The sequence below is a fragment of the Callospermophilus lateralis genome, unplaced genomic scaffold (assembly GCF_048772815.1).
Source record: "Callospermophilus lateralis isolate mCalLat2 unplaced genomic scaffold, mCalLat2.hap1 Scaffold_63, whole genome shotgun sequence".
Lineage (NCBI taxonomy): Eukaryota > Metazoa > Chordata > Mammalia > Rodentia > Sciuridae > Callospermophilus > Callospermophilus lateralis.
Window position 1 is genome coordinate 10,617,425 of NW_027514713.1, and position 13,853 is coordinate 10,631,277.

Below are 13,853 nucleotides of genomic sequence, written 5' to 3' on the forward strand. Positions count from 1 at the left end.
AGCCAGGGCCTTGTTGTTCTACTTTGTGAATTACTGGTGTCCACTAAAATTCTAACCCCCTTGCCTCTAAAACCTCAGCACACTCCTGACCTCTTCTCTCTGTTTCTATTCACATGTTCAAAGGAATGAGTTGAACATCAGGCTAAATATAATATAAACTGGATCATGATTCATTGAATTAAATACTGCATATGGTACAAAAATATTAGAAGAGTGTGGGACATAACATTCCCAGATCTTCATGTGGGATTAACCCCAAACTTCTTTGAACCTTAATAATGGATGTAAGACCCTGAAACCCGATATTCTTTAGACCTCAGTTCCTTTAACACCAAAAAATGGGGATGACATGTCAGAGACTTATATGGAGTGCAAATACTATAGTGCATAGAGATCCCAGAGTAAATGGCATGATAAAATTGACTAGTCCAGTAGCCAGGTGCAGTGGTACATGCCTGCATCCCAGCAGCTCAGGAGGCTGAGGCAGGAGGATTGTGAATTCAAGGCCAGCCTCAACAACTTAACAAGGCCCTAAGCAACTCAGCAAAACCCTGTCTCTAAATAGAATGTAAAAATGGGCTGAAGAGGGCTGGGATTGCAGCCCAGTGGTAGAGCACTTGCCTAGCATGTTTGAGGCACTGAGTTTGATTCTCAACACTACATATAAATAAATAAACTAAATAAAGGTCCATAATCCAAAAAAAGGGGGGGTGAGGGAGACTGAAGATACGACTCAGTGATTAAGTACTCCTAGGTTCAATCTCTGGTAAAAAAAAATATATATATATATTGACTAGCCCATTCTATAGGAAAATTGCATCCCCTGGAATGGAGATAATAGATGGGGAGAGTGGAAAAGCTGTAAGTATTCCATACTTACAGGACAAAGGTAGGCAGCATACAGACTACCCATGATATCCTGAAAGAAATGGAGGGCAGGTAAGTGACTGCCCATCTCAGATCTTCTTACACCCTGACTGGATTTGAACACTCTCAGGAGAGCCACTCAGTTTCACCATTTGTATTCCATGTGGACAGGACATGGTCAAGGAGTGTGAAGCTGGTATTTGGAACCACCACAGGAAATTTGGACAACATGAACTCAAAGGACAAAAAAATATACACATAAAATCACCTAAGCCTGACTAAAAGATCAAAATCATACAACTCAGTTGGAATAAAACCATGTATATTTTCTTTGGGCCCTAAACATGCTGATGGAAAAAGATTTAACAAGAGTCAGCTGGGCCTTTTCACAATGAACTTTATGTATTCTGAAGCCAAATCTGATAATTAGAACATAATTTTGCAATGTTTTTCATATCTATTTATATCTATTTATATTTATATATTTATATCTATTCATATCTATTTAATTAATTTTAAGCAAAGCCAAGGGGCCTCAAGAATATACAAATCTCATTTAGTGCTGATGGGAGTACAGGCTGGAACAGCTGAAGGGCAGGTGACACATCTTACAGCTCTTCAAATATGTATGGCCTTTAACCAAGTTTTTCCTGTTCTTGGGATCTATTATAAGGAAATAATCAAAATGAAGATTAAGATGCAAGTATGCCCATTAGAGCATTATTTATAATAGGAAAATATTAAAACTATAGTTTCCAACAAATGAAGAGATGGATTTTCTACTAGGATACACATGATGGAATCTTACAGTCATTGAAATTAGGAATGTAGGTATGATTTCATCAACATGGGAAGATATTCATAATATAATGCCAACTTCAATTAAATATTTTTATTAAGCACATATTGCATGGAAGACTATAGTAGGCAATAAAGTTGCATCAGTAAAGAAAGTACAATTCTTAGCTTCATAGAGCTTATAATTGATCAGGGAAATCAGATATTGAGATTAGTAATAATACTAGAGAGTTGTAATATAAGGTACATTGGAAGTAAGTAACAAAGGGATGTAACCTAGTCTGAGGGGTCATGGAAGGCCCTTCTGAGGAAGGGATGCTTGTGGGGTAATGAAAGACAAATAGGAATCACATGGGCAAAGAGGCAAGAAAAACACCTCAGAAAATGGATATCAATTTTAAAAATTATACCTATCAAAAAAGACATTTCAACTTTACATGTAAAATGAACTTACTTATGTTGAAAAATGTATTTTGTATATGGCCATTTTATAAATATAAAATAAAAAAGGATATAAACCATAATCTTACCTAGGAGATGTAATACATGCAATTTTTTATTTATTTATTTTTACTTTTGCTTGCTAACATTTTGTGATCTTTTCCTGTAATCTACATATGTGACTAGTGTTTTCAAGGATGGGCAAATGGATGGATGGGTGGAAGGATGAATGAGTGGATGAAACAATGGGTGGTAACCAGACCCAAAGGAAGGACTGAACTGGGCATTACATGACACTGGCCTTCTTCTCTTGCAATCTCCTTTCAATTACTAGAATCTACGACCTGCTCCAGAAGCATGTGTTCTCCCAATATCTAAAATCACTTTGTCTTTTCTAAGGCATTTCATCTATCCTAGAAACAAGTTCATCAGTCAAAAGCAAAGCTGACATTACAATTCACTGCAATTCCAAACAGGTTTCTCTCAATACTGGACTTTCAAACCACACACACACACACACACACACACACACACACACAAAGAGCTATATTGGCATAGCTATTCATTAATGTTTCATCTAAATAACTGTTGGCAACAAGATAAATTATTTTAGAAAGAGATGGATGAAGGAAAGGGGTAAAAAGGAAATAAAACCTTGAAACTGAGTTTGTGATCATTCCAAAGAGAGTGTGACACCAGGAAACAGACCAGAGAAATTGAATGCAGAGTGATGGTCACTACATACAGAGCAGGAAAATGGTTCTTGGAAAACATGAGATAGGCACACCTGACCAAGTCAGAGGGTTCTTTGAGTTCTGATGGCCTCTTTCTATCAGCAGTGATTTATACAGCACTGCATGTATCTGATTCAGGGGAGGTGCTATGAGGAACTACAGAGGGAAGCCTTTGGATTTGAAGAAATTCAGCCCAGAATATTAAATGTAAAATGTGATACTTTCCTACATGTACCCAGGAAACAGGGATCCCTGGGGAGTTGGCAAATATGCTGAAACTATGCTAGATTTTGATCATTCTTATGTCTCAATACCAATCCCCACCATCATTTCTTCAAATCTCTTCCACACCTCTATAAAGGCTAAAGGAGACCCTAGGTGCTTGCCTGGAAGGAAAGGCTAGGGAAGGACAAGATGTGGGTCCAATGATAGAACACTAGGCCAGGTGTCAAGAATCCAAGTCCCATTCATTCACTGTATGACCTTGGGCAAGTCTCTTCGCCTCACTCAGCCTCAGTGTCCCTCATCTGCAAAATGGGAGACCAAAAGGTCTGGCAATGTACCTAGGACTCTGCACTGTTAACAAGCTCCCTAATTTTGGTTCATGCTAAAGCTTGAGGACTAATGGACTACATGATTCCACCTCTCTTCCTCATAGTGGAAAAGGGGCTACATGTCCAGCTGGCCTGGTTGAGACTTTGATTCCAGAAGTTCTCTATGGTACAAAGCTGAGAAAGGGAAACTCCTCATAGTAAGCTTCACAGCCTTCTCATTCCTCCCTCCCCTCATACCACCACCATCAATGTCCTCCCAGGGGGGCAGCAGCTCCACACCATAGGTTATTGTGTGCCCTTCACCATACCTGTGAACATCACACAGAAGTAGGAACTGCAGGCTGCCAGGACCACACAGTGGGCTTCTATTTCCACATCTTCTGCCACAATCATTACGTCACACAACAGCTGCTTACTGCAAGACACCAGTGAAGGCACAGGATGGGTCATAGCACAAACACCTACCCACGTCATACCAGGATATTGTTTTCTCCCACCCAGATTTCACACTGGTTTTCCACATGAAGTAGTCATAGAAATTTGCTCTATCTTGAGTTAAGCAGAGGGATGGGCTCTTCAACTTATTCAAGTACTTGATAAATCTTCCACAAAGAGATATCCAACTACTCTGTGGCTGTAAGTCAGGCTGCTTCACTAACCTTCACTCTCTGTTCCCAATACCATCAGCTCTGATGGAGAATTAGGAGGACAAAGGCTCAGAAAGCAGTGGCAACACCTCAGGCTGCTAGTGAATTACTGAATGCTGAGGTACACGAGCACGCCACCAAGGTGTGCCACCAGCAAGACTGAGTGCTAACAACTCTCTGAGGGTTCACCCACATGCAAAACTGTAAGAGGCAAGCCAGATTCCAGCATGTCTCTTCACATCCAGATTTAACACTATGACAAAGAGCCCTCTACCTGCACACACATAACTGAAGACCCTTTCCAAGCTCCAGTCACTACAACTGTTAAGACCGCTTTACCCTGCATTTTTCTGGATAAATGAATGAATAAATAGGAATCAACACACATTCATAGACAGATGAATATTTAAAGATTGACAGGGAGCCATAAGACCCTGTCAAACCAAGAATTTTTCCTTTATTAGCCTTCAAAGTTGTTATCATGTCTATCATTAATATAATGGATAACATTTATTGAGTTGTATGTGACAGGAACTCTTCTAAGCATTTTTAACACATATTAGTTCATTTATTCCTCTTGACAACATGATAACATGGGGCTAATTATTATTTTCCACATAAAAAATGAGGACACTGAGGCCCAGAGAAGTTAAGTAACTTTCCCAAGTTCCCACAGAAAGGGAGTATAGAAAGTGGAGACAGCATTTTCATGCACATATCTTGGCCCTAGAACTCATTCTATGGTACCTAATCCAACTAGTGCCTTCTTTAGATGAAAGCACTACAGATAGGAGAGAAGACCAGGACAACAAACACATCTCAACCATGATTCATTGGTTGTGGTTGTTTAGCACACATATACTGGTACAAAAAATCTGAAGTCATGTCTGGGTTTTATGTGAGGATGTTGAAACCAGTTAATGAGTCTGCCATGCTTGGCAAATGGAAGAGAAACTACATATTTGCCATCTCAGGTCTAGTACATTAAGCCACTGTCAACTATTAAGACATTAGTTCAGATTCACTTAGAGAAATGTGATCATAAAGCCTGAGACAGCTAGAGCTGCAATGCTCTGAGAGGGTCGTGTGGTCTATGAAGCCCAGAGAAGTGAAGAGATACCTGATAAGGCCGATTATCCACTCCAGTAACAGTGCTTTTCCTACTCCACCATGATGCCTCACAAGTGGCTCAAAATGGGAAAAGACAGAAGACAATGGGCTTTCAACACAACAGGTGATCAGGAAATGTCCACCACATGGCGTAAAGTACCAGTGGTGGGCTTCTGAGAAGGTAATACCTGCAGGAACCAAAAGGTAAAACCTAGGAGTTGGGACCTCACCCCACAGTGGGCAGCAGACCTCACACACCAACCTTATCAGAATACACCAGCACAAACAGGAGCACAACTGATGCTGCCCCTATGAGAACATGAACAAATAAGCTTGCCACAGCATATGCACCTGTCTTAGTAGCCCTTAGGACAGATAACACAGAAATAAATTGGAGTGGCAGAAAGTCACCTAAGAACAGGCTGTTTTTTAAGTCTGGTCAAAACTATTGTAAAAACTATATTCCCAACATGAATAGACAAACCTTGGATACTTTCAGTTCTATTAAGGATTTTAGGAGACTTTAGTTACTGCTATTTATAGTTGCTATAGTTACTGCTATTTATGAATAATATATTTTTTAGATACTAATATTTTAAAGAGAAAATTGCTGACAAAAAAGAGTCAAATGTTCAGTGCTAGGAGCAAACAAGCAAATGTCAGAGTGAAAGTCATTGTATATATCCAAAAAGGCTGATAATTTGTGAACAAATGAGAAAGAGATAAGAAGGATGGGGAATAGAGATGATCCTTAAATAAATGAAAGAGAGCAGATCCAACAGGTGGAAAACAAAACTCAAGGCCAAATAAATCTACCTGGGTAAATGGTCAAGAGAAATTTGCCAAAAAGTCAAGGTAAGCTTTCCCTGAAGGTAGGGAAAAGGCAGTACCAAAGCACTACAAAGCTCATGAGCACTTCTGTTTCACTTACCAAAAATCCTATGGATTCCTTTCATTTTTTTCTGATACTACTCCAAAGAATAATCTTAAGGAGAGAAAAGTGGACTATATGCTTTACCACTTGTAGGAAAGTATAGTGTAGCTGTTAGGAAGGTGCTTGGGTATTAGAATCGACTAACTGAAATTCAAGCCTCTGTCTCACTGCTCTCTAGCATAAGAGAGTTACACTATCTCCAGAGTATCACAGAATTGAGATATATCATAAAAGAGATAATGAACAGAGCTAATAGTAAATACTTGGCAAATATTAGTTTATTCTTTTTCTTCCTTATTCCCACAAGGTATTTTCTTTAAAAGTAGAAGTTTTGGACATGATAAATGTGAGTTGTCTATTGGGCATCTAAGTAGGGTTATCAAGTAAGCAGGTCTGGAGTCCAGAGACAGGAGATGCGTAAAGGATGAAGGCCAAGCACAGTGATGTGATGCATGCCTACATTTCAAGCTACAAAGGAATCTGAGACATGAGGATCACAAGTATGAGGACAGCCTGGGCAATAGATTAAGCCTGTGATTCTATTTTTGAAAAAGTATGTGTGTGTGTGTGTGTGTGTGTGTGTGTGTGTGTGTGTGTGTGTGTTAGAGAGAGAGAGAAAGAGAGAGAGAGAGAGAGAGAGAGAGAGAGAGAGAGAGAGAGAATGGGAGGACAGCCAACAAAAAAGACAATGTAGAATGAGCATAAAGATAACTATACATATCAAAAGAACAGAATTGAGAGTCCAGAAATTGATTGTGATTCTTTTACAAGGGCACCAAGAACTTTAACTGGGAAATGGGCTGAGATAACTGGTTATCATTAGGCAAAAGTATTAAGTTGTATCCCTACTGCCTACCATATGTAAGATTTAATTTACAATGATCAACGATCTAAGTGCAAGAGCTACAACTATAAAGCTCTTAGGAAAAATATACAGGAGTAAAGCCCATGATTTCAGGTAAGGCAATGTTTTCTTAAATGACACCAAAAACAAACAACAAAAGAAAAAAAATGACAGACATCTAAATTTAAAACATTTGTACTTTTCAAAGGACACCATTAGGAATACAAGAAGCCAATTAACAAAATGAGAACAACTTTTTACAAGTCATCTATCTGATACTGGGGTTTTATACGAGAGGTGGACGGCACTGTTTGCCCCCAGAATTCTGTCAGGACTGAGAAGGTAGCCCCGGTGTCAAGGAGAAAGTCAACCTTACACCTATCCACCTGAATCTGCACCCTGGGTTCCTGTCTATTGATCATTACAGCTGAGGACAAGGACCCAAGGCACCATCAATCTTCATTTGAAATGCCCAGAAGATCAGAGGATTCCCTGGCAATAGGTCTCCTACGGGATCTTGGACAGTCAGAGCCCCAATGACCTTGTCGTTGTCATTTAGGGCATGGGGTACACGGAGTGCATGGTCCGAGGTATGTCCTGGCCCAATGTCCCTCCTTGCCACACTTGAAGCAGGTTACCCAGGGGGCGTTTCAGTAATGGACGGCGACCCAAGGTAGCACCCTGCAGGGCCTGGGTGAGCATAAAAACCTTAAAAGCTACCTCCAAGAGCTCAGTCTTGGGGGTGGCAGGGCCTTTTTCGAGCTTTTCTAGTTTGGACCAGATAGTCAGGGTAGCTCTGTGAGAAGTAATATGTCATAAGGACATCATGGCCATCTGGGGTTTCGGGATCTAGGACACTGCTGAAGGGCTTTCGTAAGCCGATCCAGAAATTCTGATGGGGTCTCTTGTAATTTTTGGAAATTGATGGCCTTACATGCCACTTTTTTGAGCCCAGCAATTATACATGTGGAGAATTGGTCCCTATTCTGCATGCTAGCTTGTGTATAATCCCAGTCAGGAGTTTGATCTGGGGCAGCAAGTGGCCCCAGGGGGTGATTGGGATTAACTCCATAAGTTTCATCCACATGGGTTCTGGCAAGTTCCCAGACTCTGGTAGGTTCCTCAAGAAGAAGAGTATTAGCAAATAACATATAAGTGAGGCTATAAGCCTGGAGGACCCACTGAAGCACTCTTCTGTGGTGAATGAGCCCAACCTTAACTTGAGTTGTGTAAGGTCATTCATAGAGAATGGGACATGTACCCGGATAATGCCCTCAGGTCCAGCAACCTCTCTTAAAGGGGCCATGGTTTGTGGGACTAGGGCCAGGACCTAGTTTGGGGGGAACTAAAGGTGTTGGCTGAGTTGGGGGAGCACCTGAGGGGCTGGATGGAGCTGACAGGGGAGGTCAGTAGGGAGGGGGATTATCTCCCAGATAGGTCGGGGTGAGAACAAAGAAGAGAAAAAGCCTCAACATAGGGGAACTCCTTCCACTTTTTCGAGCACTTGCAGAAGTTAAATAGATATCTGAGAATTGCGGGATCTAGGGATTCTCCTGGGGGCCATTGACTTTGATTATCTAATTAATAGTAAGGCCAATCTTGTGTGCAAAATTTAATAAAGGGGAGTCTGCAGGGAGGTAAGAAGAGGCCCCCATAAGTCAGGAGAGAGCCAAGAGTGGTAGAGAGAGAGAGAGAGAGAGTTCCTGTTCTTCTTCCACCCCTCAGTACCTCCTGCTCATGAACTGGGTTACAGAGAGTCCACCGTGACCATGAAGGTTGTGGTGGTGTGTTTTCTCTCCTCCACATTGGGCATCAGAAGTTTGCCAGACAATCACAGTCAAAGCGCCTGCATAGCCCATTTGAAGTTGGATACCCGTCAGGGGAACTCACCTACTAAAGAGCCAGTGTTGTGTGAGTAGCAGCAGTGCTCAAAAGAGTGGATGCGGATGGCAACCCTTGAGAGAGGGGGCCCTCAAGCAGTGAGGCATTCCCCATCCCGGGTTTCAGCACCAATGAAAGAATGATCAAGGCTTGCCATTGGAGAAAAATGCCCATTTATTGAGAAACAGCTCTGCATATTTATAGAGCCAGGGGTGGTTTGACAGTTGGTATGGGGTGCTTTTTGATTGGTGGGTAAGCATCAGGTGAGCCCAGCAGGGCTAGTCTGATTACTGGATAAGGATCATGTGATCCAGCAGGGCTCACCATTGGACGGCTCTTCTTGGGGGATGGGGAAGTTTAGTCTTTGGAGACTGAGTGACTCCCAACAGGAGGATTGCAAGTTTGAAGCAAGTCTGGAAAATTAAGTGATACCCTGTACCAGACAAAATAAAATGTGTTGAGGGTGTAGTTCAGTAGTTGGGCACTTTCCTAGTATTGGTTAAATCCCTTGTACCAAAGAAATGAAGGAAGTAAGTGGGGAAGAAAGAGAGGGAGGAAGAAAAGAAAAAGAAAAGAAAAAGATTGAATGAGAGGTTTTTGCAGACTTTCCCATAGAAGGAAGGAAGTAGGGAAAAAGAAAGGAAAGAAAAATTGATAATGAGATGTTTTTACATACAAAAAACTTTCCAAACTTTCCCATGTAGAAGTCTTCACAAAATTAAGAGTAGAATATAAATTATAGGATTATAGAAACTATATGTTATTCTGTGCTCTAGGGTCTTTTTCAAAATTCCCTTCATGTTATTGAAGGGATTCATTACAAGGCTACAACCATGAGAATTACTGATGCTGCTGAGTCTTTATCAGTTGAATGGTTGGATGAACGACTCATATATATCTTGGTGATTGATCCATAGAAAATCATAACCAAAACAAGGTGAGATCCACAGGTGGAGAAAACCTTTTCTTCTGAGAGTGAAGTAATGTTCATCACAGTGGAGGTAATACAGCTGTAGGATGGCAGATACACCGAAGGTACCACAAAGAGCAGCCCCACCACAGCCAGAACTGCCAACTGATTAAGAGTGGTGTCATAACAAGACAGAGGAAAGAGAGAGTTGATATCACAGATGAAATGACTTATGATATTGTCAGCACCAAAGTGCAGGGGTGCTATAAAAAGAGTATGTAAGAGAGGGTTCAAAGTGGCAATGACCCAATGTACAGCCAACAAAGAGGCACAGAAGAACCAAGTCATAATGCTTATAACACAAAGGATGACAGATGGCCATATAATGGTCATATGCCATCACTGTGAGAACAAAACTATTCATGTTGGAAAACATCATATAGGAATACATCTGAGCTAGGCATCCAGGATAGGAGACATATTGAGTTCGGGTGTTTAATAGTATCTTGGGATGTGTAGTTTAAGGAAGGCAAAGGTCTACCAAGAACAATTTGACAAGGAAGAAATACATGGGTGTATGGAGGTGACAGTTTGAGGCAATGACCAGTAGGATGAATATATTTCCAAACAGCCCTGTTAAATAGAGACACAGGAAAAAGAGCAAAGAGGAGTGCATGCTTCTCTGGAGAACGCATGAAGCCTAGGAGGAGAAATTCAAGACACTGGTTTGGTTTTCCTTTTTTATTGCTTGACTATATCGGTTCAAAGACCCATTGAATGAAATAAAATTTCCCTTGGTTAAAAATTTTTCCCTTGGTGTTTTTTTCTGCATTCCTCTGGTTTTAGTTCCATTTATCACATGCTTTCTGTAATGCTCTCTTTCATGCTTCATTGAGCCAGGGGTATATCTCTCCACCTCGTCAGTTGTCTTTGTCTTTACATCTATCTTGCCTTCACTGGAACCACACCCTAACCATGATTTCCATCTTTCCTCAGTCAGCAGATGATCTTTTCCTACTCTTTGATGTTGGACACCAACACTTGCATATTCTGTATGGCTGTGACCACCAGACTGTATGCTGTGTGCTGGAACACATCCATGACCCTGGTATAAAAAATGGCTTCATGGCATACATTAAGATTTAAAGAGGATTTTTTTTCCAGACATTTGTCCAATATCATATGAACTATTCAGTTTGGAAATAAGTCATATACCTACCATTTATGTTCCATAAGATAAGAATAAATTATCTGAGTAAGTGTCACAAAAAATATATTAATTTTCTTGAAGATTGCAAAAAGTTAAGCATCCAAAAATAGTTACATAAACTATGAACATCAAAGATATTTACATATAAATTAAAATTATATATAACAAATGTAGATGTAAAATAAACATAGACAACATTAAAGGAGAACAAAGAGGAAACTGTATCAATACAGAGGGGCAGATTTAAGAGATTTTCTTTTAATATTTTTTGTAGTATTTTAACTACAACTACAAAGAAGGGATTCATGTTTGTATAACATCATTATTACTTTGGTTACTATATTTCTTGGAGTTGTAGAAAGCACAAAGTTATAGAAGAGAGTTCTTGATCTAAGCAACTTGGAATTAGATTGTGGGGGAAAATATTCTCATGGAAACTAAGAAAATATTTACATATGCAAATGATATAGTTTCTGAATAGTAGAGGACTCACTTCTAAGAGAGTTGATAGGTGCTGGAGAGCATGGACGCTAGAGTTATTCTACATTAAAATCAGACCCTATCACTTGTGAGTTGGGTGATCCAGTCATACCCTATCCATCTCTTATCTGGAAAATTGCAATAAATTTCTAATCAGTCTTTCTTCTAATAATCTTTGCAATTTAACCCTTCTTTTAAGCCTTCTAAAGAATTATCATTCAGGGGCTGAGGTTGTGGCTCAGCAGTACTGCCTAGTGTGTTTGATCTTCAACACCACATATGAATAAATAAAAATAAAGGTATTGTGTTCACCTACAACTAAAAAATATTTTAAAAAAGAATTGTCCTTCAAATATATTTCCTCTCTCTCCTTCTTAAAGCAATGTATATCAATTGCCTACAACCCAAATTCCAACTTGCTGAGGCCTACAAGGTTCTTTTTAATCCTTTTCTTGTATTTATAGCTTTATGTCTTGCTATGATCATTTATTTACCTTCAGAGTATTCTGACTCAAAATGAAGTGTGTGTTTGTGTGTGTGTGTGTGTTTGTGTGTGTGTTTGTGTGTGTGTGTGTGTGTGTGTGTGTGTGTGTTATCTTGCTTTTCTCATTTTGGAATTCTCTGACCATCCTATATAATGCTTGCCTTGATATCTTCTTTAAAACATTGTACTGTTTTAGTTTTTATAACTCACCCATTATTATCCTTATCCCCTTCTTACTAATTTCTAAGTTTTATCATTAAAATGTACAGAATATAAGGGTAGAAAGTTTGTCTTTTTTTTAAACTACTCCATGTGTAGAATGATGTCTAGCATTCCACATGTAATCAATATGTATTTGTTGAATAATGGAATGAATGAATACATTTATCAACAACTCAGGAAGCTTTTCTAATATTGCTAGATGGAAATATACCTCCCCAATGTACATTGTTTCATAATGACTTTTACACTAGGCCATATATTATATAGTTGTTATATTGTTTTCGTGACTCTTTTTTGCTTGTAGGATCTTGGAAAGCACATGAACTGAATCTTATTTGTCCTCAAGTAAGGAAACTTTGTTTAATAAACAATTATTAATATTTGACTTTGAAGTGAGAATAATATTTTCGGGTAAAATAAGCTGCATGCTAGAAAGTGCAAGACAAAACCATATGTAATTCTACCCCAGACCCCATTGATTTGTGTCTAAAATATTGGGATGCAGAATAGTCTAATGGTAAAAACTACAAGAAATGGCAGAGGATAGTGGGGGAACTCTGTTGGACAACTTTTTCATTAAATAATACTCTGAATGTGAATTATAGAGAGTGATATTCTACACATATATGTAAAATTGAGAAAGGTGTTGGTACTTTGGACTCCAGAGAACCCAGAGCTCATGTGAGATTCTTTTGGGGGGAATTCCACAAAATAATTAAAGCAGCTTTCTTAAGCTGCAGATATACAATACTAGATAAAATAACAGCCTCCTGTTCATGGTCACTCTTAAATCAGGTATACATTCTGATATTGTTTCAGGAAACACAGGTTAGGGTTGTATCACATCATTTGCCACAGCTTCTACTACATAGTAGATATTCAACAATGTTAGTTGAATAGATGTTTTCTTAAAAACTGTGGAGACCCTAGGGGTCAGAAGTTCCTCTGGTATACAGAGGCCATAGGTGTAGGGGATGGCAAGCTATGATCTTTTCAGAAAGCAGGAAATAATTAAATTATTTAAATTTTTTTCTAATTGTTGACAGACCTTTATTTCATTTACTTATATGTGATCTTGAGAATAGAACCCATTGCCTCACACATGCCAGGCAAGTGTGATGCCGCTGAGCCACAGCCCCTGCCCCCAAGAAACAATTGAATTATTAACAGTCTTTCTATAATGTTTCTTCTCATGATTTTAATTGCTGTATGTCACATTGACATAGAACCAATCTTTGCTTTTAACACTTTCATAATTTCTATTTAGTGTCCCCAGAAAGTTCTCACATGAGGCCCAATGCCCATTTCCTAGGTAGATGAAATCCACCTTTTATTTCTTGTTTTGATCCTTGCTACACTTTGCCAATATTTTGCCAGTGCCTGTGTTGACAGAAGTGGTGCTGATGTCAGAGTATTTATTCACTCAGAACCACAACTGACAGGCATCATTGTGTTCTCTGGAATCCAAAATGCTATCACATAAGTTTATTTAAATATTTATTTAGATATTGGTGTACCTTTATTTTATTAACTTATGTATATGCTTTGCTGAGAATCGAACTCAGTGCCTTACACATGCTAGGCAAGTACTCTACTACTGAGCCACAACCACAGTCCCCAACCCATACTTTTGCATATAAGTTGAAGCATTCCTTTCTACCTTGACAGTAGCTATTTCTAGCATGTGGATACTTCACTTCTGCTTAAAATAGAAACTTCCAAGAGAAAACAGTTTCT

General features: G+C 39.3%; 2 pseudogenes; both read right to left on the reverse strand.

Moving 5' to 3' along the window:
• LOC143389693 (kelch-like protein 3) overlaps nt 1-3,868 on the reverse strand; it is a 66,614-nt pseudogene extending 62,746 nt beyond the window's left edge.
• A 3,616-nt stretch (nt 3,869-7,484) lies between these two features.
• LOC143389692 (KAT8 regulatory NSL complex subunit 3-like) overlaps nt 7,485-13,853 on the reverse strand; it is a 45,305-nt pseudogene continuing 38,936 nt past the window's right edge.